The 10,577-nt window shown below is 49.2% G+C and overlaps 1 long non-coding RNA gene across 2 annotated transcripts; it reads left to right on the forward strand.

Moving 5' to 3' along the window:
• Window positions 1-7,241: 7,241 nt before the first annotated feature.
• Window positions 7,242-9,738, forward strand: Gm30908. 2 transcript variants are annotated; one of them, XR_375245.2, is made up of 2 exons: window positions 7,242-7,669; window positions 8,244-9,738. It is a non-coding gene; the product is annotated as a predicted gene, 30908 (long non-coding RNA). The 2 variants fall into 2 exon arrangements; XR_375244.2 differs by having other exon boundaries at window positions 8,281-9,738.
• Window positions 9,739-10,577: the final 839 nt, after the last annotated feature.

Here is a 10,577-nt window from a genome sequence, read left to right on the forward strand (position 1 = left end):
ATCCATTTAGAATTCCAGTCCCCAGTGCATCTAGAGTTTTCCGACCTCCTCAGACCCCAGGTATGTACGTATGTACATACATACAAACATACATGCAGGCATACATGCAGGCATGCATACATACACTCACATAATATATACACTCACATACATACACTCATCTATGTACAAACATACATGCATACATAATACATACATACATACATACATACATACATACATACATACATTCACATACATAAAATGATGAGATTAATCTAGAGAGAGAGGGAAGGAAAGTCTTTGCTCTGTGGAAACCATGACATGCCACCCACAATGCCACACTGAACAGCGTCCAGAAGACCAGTGACTCTTCCTTAAAGTGTTTTCTAAAGTCTGAAAGAGAGCGAAGGCAGGGAGGATGTATTGAGACAAACAGCAACGATCCACTCCCAGAGAGGGGAGCCTGGCTCTCAAGCTTAAGCCTTCTAATACTCTTTGAAGGGAAAGGACTTTGTCCTGTGGGGATGGTCAAGGGAGATGCTCCCCCCTCTCTGTAAGGATGTAATGGAAGCTTATTGGTCTTCACACCAGCCTCACATGTTGGTCAGCCATAGCACTTGGTGATGAAGCGGGAGTTCTGGATGGAATGGAAGCTTGGACCCAGTTGCGTGTTCTTTGTTTTAAGGCTTCCCCACGCAAAGACCAGGTTTCCTCAGACACCAATGTTGCGCTCCATGAGCCACCGAGCAAAAATGTGATAAATGTCTGGGGCCAAAACCAAGAGTGGGGTGAATCTAAACTTGAGTTCAGCTTTCAGTCTGCCCCTGGCCACGTGGAGCTGCCTGGCGATGCCCAGCACCTCATCATCTGATGTGATTTGTGACCCCACAGAGGGAAGCTGTAGGGACACTTTAATGCTGATCTTTGGATGTGCCCACAGGCTCCCGGACATTCTCCACCCTGAATACATTCAAGTAGATATCTTTATCACACTGTGGAGACAAATAAACAAATCCTCTGAGGCTGGTAACACACTCGCCCCAGGCATTTGGCACCAAATGGAACTGGAAATGAGAGCAGACACCCATCGCCCTCCCCCCCCCACCACCAAATCTAGATTTAAAATTAAGAATATTAAAAAGCGTAGCCTAGGTTCAGTTCACTCACACTGCAGGGAACCAGTGCAATGTCTCTAAGTCACAGCTTTCCTCACCCATTTCCCAACTCACAACCCCCCAAACACCGTGCCTCCTCCCCCCTAGCCCCCTCCCCTGGCACTTTCTCCCCATATTCCTAAAGCTTGGTCCTGACATGGAAGAAAGGCTGTTCTCTCTGTAGGCACAGGTTGAGCAAGGAGGCACAGGAGCAGTCAGGGGTCATTCTCCATTGCCACCAAGGTTCCATCTCTACTGGTCTCTATCCAGGACTTGGCCCTGATGCCTAACTCCTGGCCTCCAGCAGGCCTCGGCCAAGCAGACTCAGCGGGAGGTCAGGGAAGAAGGAGAGAGAGATTGCTGGGATGCCTTGACCCTCACTCTGCTGTGCACTTTGGCCACAGTCCTCAGTTTGCACTCTGGAAGCACTGGGCTCTCCCAAAGCTCCGTCCTCACACCTTGCCCTGAGGCTGGCAGCCTCTCCCCACTCTTGCTGGTCCCCACAACGCTGCCATCGTTTTGTTCCTTACCTTTGAGCCCCTTGGACCTTGCTTCTGCCTCCTGCTAGGGCTGCATCTCACACACCGTGCTCAGTTCTGAGGACCAGAAACAGTTTACAGATTATGAGGAGCAAAAACTGGGGGATTTTTTTTTTAACTCACACTTCTGCAAGGAAAGGAACAAAAAATTTTAAAATTATCACTCCAGGGAGGGTGTGATTGCTAAAGAGATTAGTGTCCTCTAAAAGAAGCCAAGAGCTTTGCACGGGGACAATGGGCAAGAAGGCTCGAAGGCACTTCAGGAATTGGCCAACTCAGTCTTCACAGGCTCAGGGGCATGAAATCGTAAATCCCTCTCAAAGACTGATTTGGGACAAGATCCAGGATGCCCTGCTGGCTCGGGGATCATTTCTCTAGTGTTCATTTGACTGTGTTCAACCACCCAGGCACGCAAAGGTCATGTAGTCATCAGCCAAGCACATCTGGCTACTGCTGCTCTGTTGGGAACCTCGGCGACACCCATGCACTGCTTGGCTCTGTGGGATGGAGTACGCTAGGAGTCCTGGAGCCACGGAGGCTTCCATCAAAATTCCCAAGGTGGTTAGGCATTTTGTGATGGAGCCAAGTTCCCTCTGGGCAGCCCTGGAGAAGGTGATGGGTCAAAGCTGTGAGGGTGGCATCTAAGCTGATGGCAGGAAAGACCGAGAGGCAAGGAGAACCATCCAAGGGAGGCCCGTGTGGACCACAGCCATCAGGACACATCCAGACATGGCCACCATGAGACCCAGATGCTGAACACGGAGCTGTAAAGCTTAATATCTGCCCGTTGGGTCTTGGTCTTGCTTCCTAAACTCTTCTGTTTGAATGAAAACATCTGCCCTGTGTCTGTCTGTCTGTCTAACCAGGAAGGATGATGGAGTGTGGGACTTGGTTCTTTATTCTATTATGGCTAAGGGCTACTTTGGCTCCCTGAGGAGATGTAGAGTTGGACTTTCATAATACAGAACCGTGAAGAGCGGGCTCACGGGGCTGGGTGAATGAATGCATTTGCATGATGACCTGTGCACTGGAGTGGTGGTAGGAGAGAATATTATGACCTGGACGCGAACTGTTTCCCCAAAGATGTGCACTGAAGCTCAGTCCCCCAAGCAGAATGGGAGGCGGGTATGAGGATCTTCATAGTCACTGGATCTTAGGGGTGATAACCTCATTAAAGGATTAATCCATTGATGAGTTCATAGCTAAAATGGGTTATTGGAAAATGAGTTCGTAACTAAATGGGTTATTGGAAAACACACACACACACACACACAGAGAGGCCGTGTTTCCTATGGGTTTGTCATGCTATTGAGTTGAGAAAAGTCTTACAAAGCATGTAAGCTAGAAGCATTTCCTTTTCAAGATGCAGGCAGCTTCTCGAATGCCCTCTCTTTGACCTCACTAGGAAGAAAGAGGATATTGCTTAGAATACTCAGGGTTGCCAAGAGCAACACAAAAGTCAAGCTGAGCTAAACAGTGAAGGGGGTGCATCGGCTTTCGTATCTGGGTAGGAGGACTTCAGGCGTGTTCAGGAAGCAGTGTACTTTATACTCCTTTGTTGTCCTTCTGTCCCGACACTAGACCCTCACACTCGTGTTGACTTTCCTTGTGGTCTGATGATGGTCACTGCTGTCCCAGAATGTTGTCTGTAACCCTCACTCTCCTAAAGAGAGGAGGCATGTCTGCTCCCCAACTGTATTAGTGAAGGTTCTCTAAAGCAACAGAGCTTACAGAATGAAGAGATAGATAGGTAGACTGACAGATGCATGGAGGGATGCAGGGATGGATGGATGGAGGGATGGAGGGATGGATGGATGGAGGGATGGATGGATGGAGGGATGGAGGGATGGAGGGATGGATGGATGGATGGATGGAGGGAGGGAGGGAGGTAGGGAGGGAGGGAGGGAGGGAGGGATGGATGGATACAGACATGGATACGAATACAGAGTCAGATAAAGGGGGATTTAATCCAGTAGTTCCTCAGTCCACAAGGCTGGATGTCTCCGTTGGTCTTCAGCATGTGCTGAAATCCCAAAGAAGTAGGCTCTAATGCCAGTGAAGGAATGCACTTGCCAGCAAGGTGAGGGCAAGCAGGCAGAAGAGAGAGCATCCTTCCTCCATGCCATATAGGATTCCAGCAGAAGGTGTGGCCGAGGTTAGAGGTGGGTTTTCCCAGCTCTAATGATCTGGATTAAAAAGTGTGGGTTTTCTCCAACTCAATATCCAGATTAAAGGCGTGTCTCTCTACTGCAAGGATCTGGGTGGTAAGGAGAGCTTCCTACTTCAAATTAAGCAAAAATTCCTCACAAGTGTGGCCTCCACTTGGGGGTTTTAGTTCATTCCAGAGGTGGTCAAGTCGACAACTAATAATAGCCATCCTGCCTACCAAGTGTTTCCTGTGACCAGCACCCTCAGATCCAATGGAGAGTAAGAAGTAAGCTACAGTCCACCTTGATGGCCCACACCATTGCAGCCTCCTCCCCTGACCCAAGAAGGATGCACTGAGACCTGAGTCTCACCCCCACAGGGGAGACTGAGTCACACTGGAGAGATTCGGAGTTTTGGGCACCTGCAAAGGGCAGACGTGCCTGAGCATCCAGCAAGTCATGCATCACCTGGAAAAGGTGGCATCCTACGGGAATGGGCTAGGCACTGCCCCCAAGGACAGGACCCTCGGGAAAAAGCCAGCTCTGCCTCTTACTTTCTGGAAATGAACACATTCTATGCTTCTGTTTCCCTGAGCTATATAAATAACAAACACATAATGCCAGACCCTCTGCCTGCCTTTCTGTCTCTCTCCCAGAGATCAAGCCACACACCCCATTGGGCTCTCTCTCTCTCTCTCTCTCTCTCTCTCATTCTCTCTCTCTCTGATAAGAAAGCCTGCCATGCTGTGGCCTTGCGGCTCTCTCCTTCCCCTTGGCAGCTACAGGATAAGTTTGTGGTTCTGCCTAGCACCTACCTCCATGATCCTTGGCATACAGGCTGAGCCATGCTCAGTCACACAATATGGAACCCACCCACTGAAAGCCTATAAGACCCTGAACGCCACACTGTCCTACGGAACTGAAGGCTGTGCTCTCTCTTTGGAACCCCATCACAGCGCCACCTCTGTAACCAGCAGCCATCAAGCACATGAGTTTCTGAACACAACCAAGATCTGTGGAGCAAGCATTCCTACCGCAGGCCTCCCTGGCAAGGAGGAAGAACTCTGAGCATGTTCCCTGGCAGTGCAAACACAGCTTAAGCAAGAGCTGTTACCAACCTCGAGCTTGGACCAGGCGAGACATCGAATGGTGCCTGATTGGATGTGCTAGGACTGGCCTCTTTTGGACGCTATGTAATGAGGTGGCTGTCAGGGATTGGCTGAAAGTCAGCTCAGTGTTACAAAAACCACACTCCCGAGTTAGGCTTCAGTTTATTTACTGCATTAGGCTGTGGGTTGTTGCTTAGCAGCTATGGGGCAAGACATCCAATCCCATCCTGTCCTAGGGATGTTGGCTTGGCAGACAGAGCTACAAAGTCAGAGCCTCATAGCTCAAGTGTGAGGTCTTGTGGCTTCTCTGTTCTACGAAGGACACTCGACATGGGATGGAGTCAACACGGCCACTCTTGAAGCTGGCTCCTATCAGTCTGTGGCAGGGGGGCAATGTCAAAATAAGCAGGAATGAAAAATCAACAGCTTTTTGATGTGGCTATGTTGCTATGGCAATACACAGTGATGATATCGGTACAAAAGAAGAGTGGCCCTCAACCTGACGCTTTTCTTTTTAACCTAGGGGACACTGGTTATTGTCTTTGGACACTCAGGTTGTCTCAGCCAGAGGTGAGTGTTCCCGATATTAATTGAGGGGAAAAAACCGAAAAGGCAGTGAGCATTCAGCAAAGCCTATCTGCTCCTCTACCAGCATGCACCTCTGAAGCATCTCCCATAACAAAGGAAGAAGTGGCAAGGGCAGGATACTGGTGCTTATAGGAAGGCAGGTGAAAAGTATTTCAGCTCAGTTTGGAAGGAGATTTTAATTTGGGTTGAAGAAACAGGGTGGAGTCTTTGTGGTATGTAAGCAGCCTGATTCTCAACCTTCGAGGTTCAGAGGTTTCCTTCCGGTGTGTGATGGCTATTTTGGTTGCCAACTTGACTGTATCTGGAATTCACTAAAAGCCCAAGTTAATGATATTATCTGTGAGAAACTTTTGATTCACTAGATCATTCGAGGTAGGGAGACCCACCTTAAATCCAGATCATTTGATGTCAGAAGACCTATCCTACATCTGGGCCAGGCCTTCTCATGGCAGCCTAAAGGACAAGGAAAAGAGATTTTCCTCTTTGCCTGACTGCCCTAGTTCTCAATTCCTTAGCATTAGAGCCTACTCCTGGATTCCTACATATACTGAAGACCAACTGAGACATCCAGCTTCATAGACCGAACTGGACTCTTAGATTCTCTGTTGGGAAACAGCCATTGTTTGACTAGATGGACCACAGCCTGTAAGCTACTCTAGTAAATCCCATATACATGTGTGTGTAGTGTGTGTGCGTGTCTGTGTGTGTGTGTGTGTGTGCGCATACGCGCATTTGTGTATAACTGATATATATTGTTGTAGCTTGTCAGAAGACCCTCACTCACGCAAAGAGCACAGAGACCACCATCGTTGCAAAACACATGAGGATTTTACTTATCCAACATGTTGGGGAACCCCCTCTCAGCATGCAGGCCGGAGGAGAGACCCAGAACAAAGAAAGAACACACTTTTTATACCTTTGTAAAGGCCAGATATAGGCAGCTGAAGAGTTCCAGAGAGTTGCCAAGAGCAAGAACCGTGAAGGACCACAGCAGGCGACTCTCTGGAAGCTGCAGCCCCAGCTCTGCTAAGCCTTTGAAGTTTGTCATAGTTTCTTGATGTCCATATCTTCTGCCACTCACTGGCAAATGCAGGTTCCTTGACTTCTAATAAACTGGGAAGATTTCTGTTCACCTCCAAAAGATGTATGTGATCACTGAGAATGGTGACAATGACAACGGCAATGCTAAAATGTTGATGGCAATGATGACAATCATAATGTTAATTGTGATGTTGATACTGATAATGTTAATTATGCTGCTGTTGCTGCTGCTGCTGCTGCTGCTGGTGATAATGTTGATGGCGATGGAGACTCCCTGGTGATAAACCCCACAGCACAGTCACTGGCAGAGGGCACAGCTGGACGATCTCCAGCAAAGGTGCTGTGAACAAGACCAGCTTGCTCCTTTTTTTTTTTTTTGGCTTAATTTGGCAAATAGAAAAAGGAAGACTAGAAAATGGAGAGCAAGCCAAAATGCTAATACCCAATGGGCTTTCTCTATACCAGAGGCCACAGTGGGGTCTAATGACAGAAAAACAAAACTAAACACATAGAAACTCTACCCATGCACCACAGTGAAGCCCCTGAGTCCAAGCCAGAGGCTCCTGGCCTAAACCCAGGGGAGCCGGTGCCCAAGGGAACCGTTGCCAGGGAGAACAAGTGAGATGTGGGAACTGATGAGCTGAGCACTCGTTCTCCGGAAGAGAAAACAGGAAACACTCTCTGGCCCTGCTTAACTAATCTGGAGGCTTTTGTGTGTTGTTTTTGCCTGATTCTACCAAGCAAGCTTTAGTGCTAAAATCCCACCCTTGGAGCCAGTGACTCAGCCTCTCTGGTCAGTGCTCCCTAGTCTGGGGGGAGCTGGCTGTGTAGCAGTCTGCTTAGTGATTGGCAACATTGTGTGCGAGGGTAGGTTTGACAGGCGACAGGCACAACAGGGCTGAAATGAACTGTTAGGTCAGCTGCAGCCTGTGTTGTGACTCTGGTCATGTCTTGGCCAATCAGTTGTCAGCACAGCATCTATGAACATTGTCTCAGGACATGAGATCACTCAGCAGATGCTGGGTGAGAAAAGTTGGAGGAGCAGAGAACTTGGTGACTGCTTAGTCCAGAAGCCGAGGCACCTGCAGGCCCGTTGGAGAGTCCGTGGTGTAAGTCTGTGTTCAAGGGAGAAGGAGGAGGGGGAGGAGGAGCGGGAGGAGGAGGGGGAGGAAGAGGAGGAGGAAGGGGAGGAGGAGGAGGAGGGGGAGGAGGAGGAGGGGGAGGAGGAGGAGGGGGAGGAGGAGGAGGGGGAGGAGGGGGAGGAGGAGGGGGAGGGGGAAGAGGAAGAAGAAGAGAGAAAGAGGAAGGAGAAGAGGAAGAGAAGGAGGAACAAAAGGAAGAGGAGGAGGACAAGAGGAAGAAGGAGAGGGGAAGGAAGAGGAGGAGGAGAAGGAGAGGGAGAAGGAGCCGGTGACAAATGACACAGGAGTCTGATGTCCCCAGGCAGTGAGAGCAGAGGTAGGTGCAATGACCCAGGAAGGACAGGAAATACCCATGTGCTCCGAGCAATTTAGTTCTCCCCAGCGTCCAGTCTATCGGGTGGTGCCTGCCCACACCCGGCATGAGCCATTCCCCTCTGTCACTGTCCCACATGTCAGTTTTCTTGGGAAACTCCTCCCCAGGCACACTCACTCTAAACATTTCTCAGTCAGGTTGGGTTGATCATCAAGCCCACTTTCACAGGTCCCGAAGGCGCTCATTCTTCTCATGTCACCTTCAGATCTGCACGGGCCAGAGTTGACTTTATGCCTACTCCATGTGACCTCAGAGCCTCCAAGACTTGGCTTCTTCATCTGGAACATGGTGGTGGTGACCACAAGGGTCTCTTATGCCCATCAAAGTCTCATGAGACATCCGAGGGAGATCGATTAAACACAGAGGAGCCCCAGTCAGAGCTTCGATGATACCACTTCAGTCATTCCAGGGAGGAGACTCTGCTAACTCTTGGCAGAGAAGAAAACAGCAGGGCACACTAGTGCAGAAGGAACTAAGACAGGTCCATGGGTAGACAGGGTCTGTCTCTCAACAGAGCCAGGAATGTTACCCCTGCAGCCCTGGACCTTACAAATGCCCTCTTCTCCCTCTCCTATCACAGATCACTCAGAGGCTGAGTCCCCAGGACACATGCAGCCTACACACAGACTAACACTAGAAGAGTCATTGTGCATGAAGCAGAGTCTGTAGGAGAGACCTAACCACTCAGCAGGAAAAACACCAAATTTAAAACAGGCAAATAAAACAATCTAGATTTGATAACATGTCAGATGGACACCCGATTCCTGAGGTCTTAAAGCTAGTTTCTAAGGTGTAGCCACCTGATAAATGTTCCTTCCTTGTCTCTCTTGTAAGTGACTGTAGTTGTCCCAAGCCATCTCCCAATTCACATTACACACAGGGCACAGGCATACCCTGGAAGCCCCACATGGTCCTCTGATTATTCCAGTGTCATGAATGAGCTGTGACAGAAACACAGATGGGCATACACCTTTCCATGGTGTCCAAGTTAGATTGAATACCAGTAAATTCAGAAGTTGTGTCAATTTGTTGTCTGCAGTTCACCAAGCCTCCCAACTACACTTGCCAGACCTGGCCTTGCCAGCCTCAGTAACTATACTAACTCTTAGCTCACCCACTGGCATCTACATGCGTTACCCAATGGCTGCAAGGGGCTTAGCAAGGTCACAGAGTTCAGGACACTGCCCTGCAGACAGAGGCAGGGAGCTGAAACAGAACAAAATGTCTTCAGGTATCCCCTGTGAGGCCCTAGCATGGGCTCAGTGCTCTCAGACTCATAGTTGTCAACTGCAGACATAGGCAAGCCATCCCAAGTGTCATTTTGAGGTAGGCTGCATGTCACCAGCATGAAAAACTATACCTGGTCCAGAGCCTGGGGACAGGTGTGAGGTCCTCTCCTGAGACAATTTTCCTGGACTAAGAGTAGCCAAATGATGGGTTGATGTCCTACTATGTCCCAGGATTGGGGTGTTCCAAGTGTTGAGGGCTTATTTACATCTAATGCGACCGAGCTCAGAGGCCTGGTGTTTCTGATATGGTTTCAGTATGCCCATGTGTTTGTGTATTCCTGTTGACTTGGTAAGCTCACAGGTGGTAAAAATTTATCTATGTAAATAAATCATGTGTCATTCGGTACTTCGTGGTTTGTACTGAACAGATGGTAGCTGTTGTTTTTAATTTTTTATATTATGTTTTTATTTATTGATTCAGTGGGGGGGGGGCATGCGTGTAGCAATCAGAGGATAATTTAAGGGATCCCCAGAGTCAGTTCTCTCCCTCAGCACTGAGTCCTGGGGACAAAACTCAGGTCATCAGGATTGGCAGCAAATGCCTTTACCCAAAGAGCCATTTTTCTGGCCCTGATGCCGGTTGCTGGATTATTATTCTGTCCTAGGATTTGCACTCAGAAAGAAGCAACCCGATGCTTTGTAAAATGGATTCACTTGAGGCAGGGCCCAAACTGATCTCCACCAAGGACAATACCAATTTGTCCTGCTCCTACTGAATGATGACAGCACTGTGTCAATATTTCCCATGAGGCACACTCAGAATGCCTGGGTGAGTTTCCTGACCCCCCTCAAATAGCACTCAGGAAGCCCTGGCCTGGCTCTGAAACCCACCCACCTCCACCTCAGTACTCAGCCATTACCTCAGGAACTGGTGGCTAGGATGGTTGCCACCGTTCTCCGCTCGTGAATGAGTGATCCTGTGATCCAGGGGCCTGAGGCCTGCCTCTGATGGCCCAATGAGATCCTGACGCATCAGATCAGTACCATTAAGGAAGCTCCTAGATGGACTGTGATGCTTGGTAAAGGGATCGTTAGCGGCTGGCAAACACCACGTGCTGAGGAAGGGCCTCAGGCTCTGACAAATGATAAATGAGAAAATTAAAGGCTTGGAGAAAATGTAAATATCATCCTTTGTAAGTCTGTCCCTCGGCGGGGAGAGAGAAGATGTTTCCTCGGAGCGCTGAGCCATTTCTTCTATTCTCTCCTCCAGCGG

This window comes from Mus musculus, chromosome 2 (genome assembly GCF_000001635.26).
Source record: "Mus musculus strain C57BL/6J chromosome 2, GRCm38.p6 C57BL/6J".
NCBI classification, from domain to species: Eukaryota; Metazoa; Chordata; class Mammalia; order Rodentia; family Muridae; genus Mus; species Mus musculus.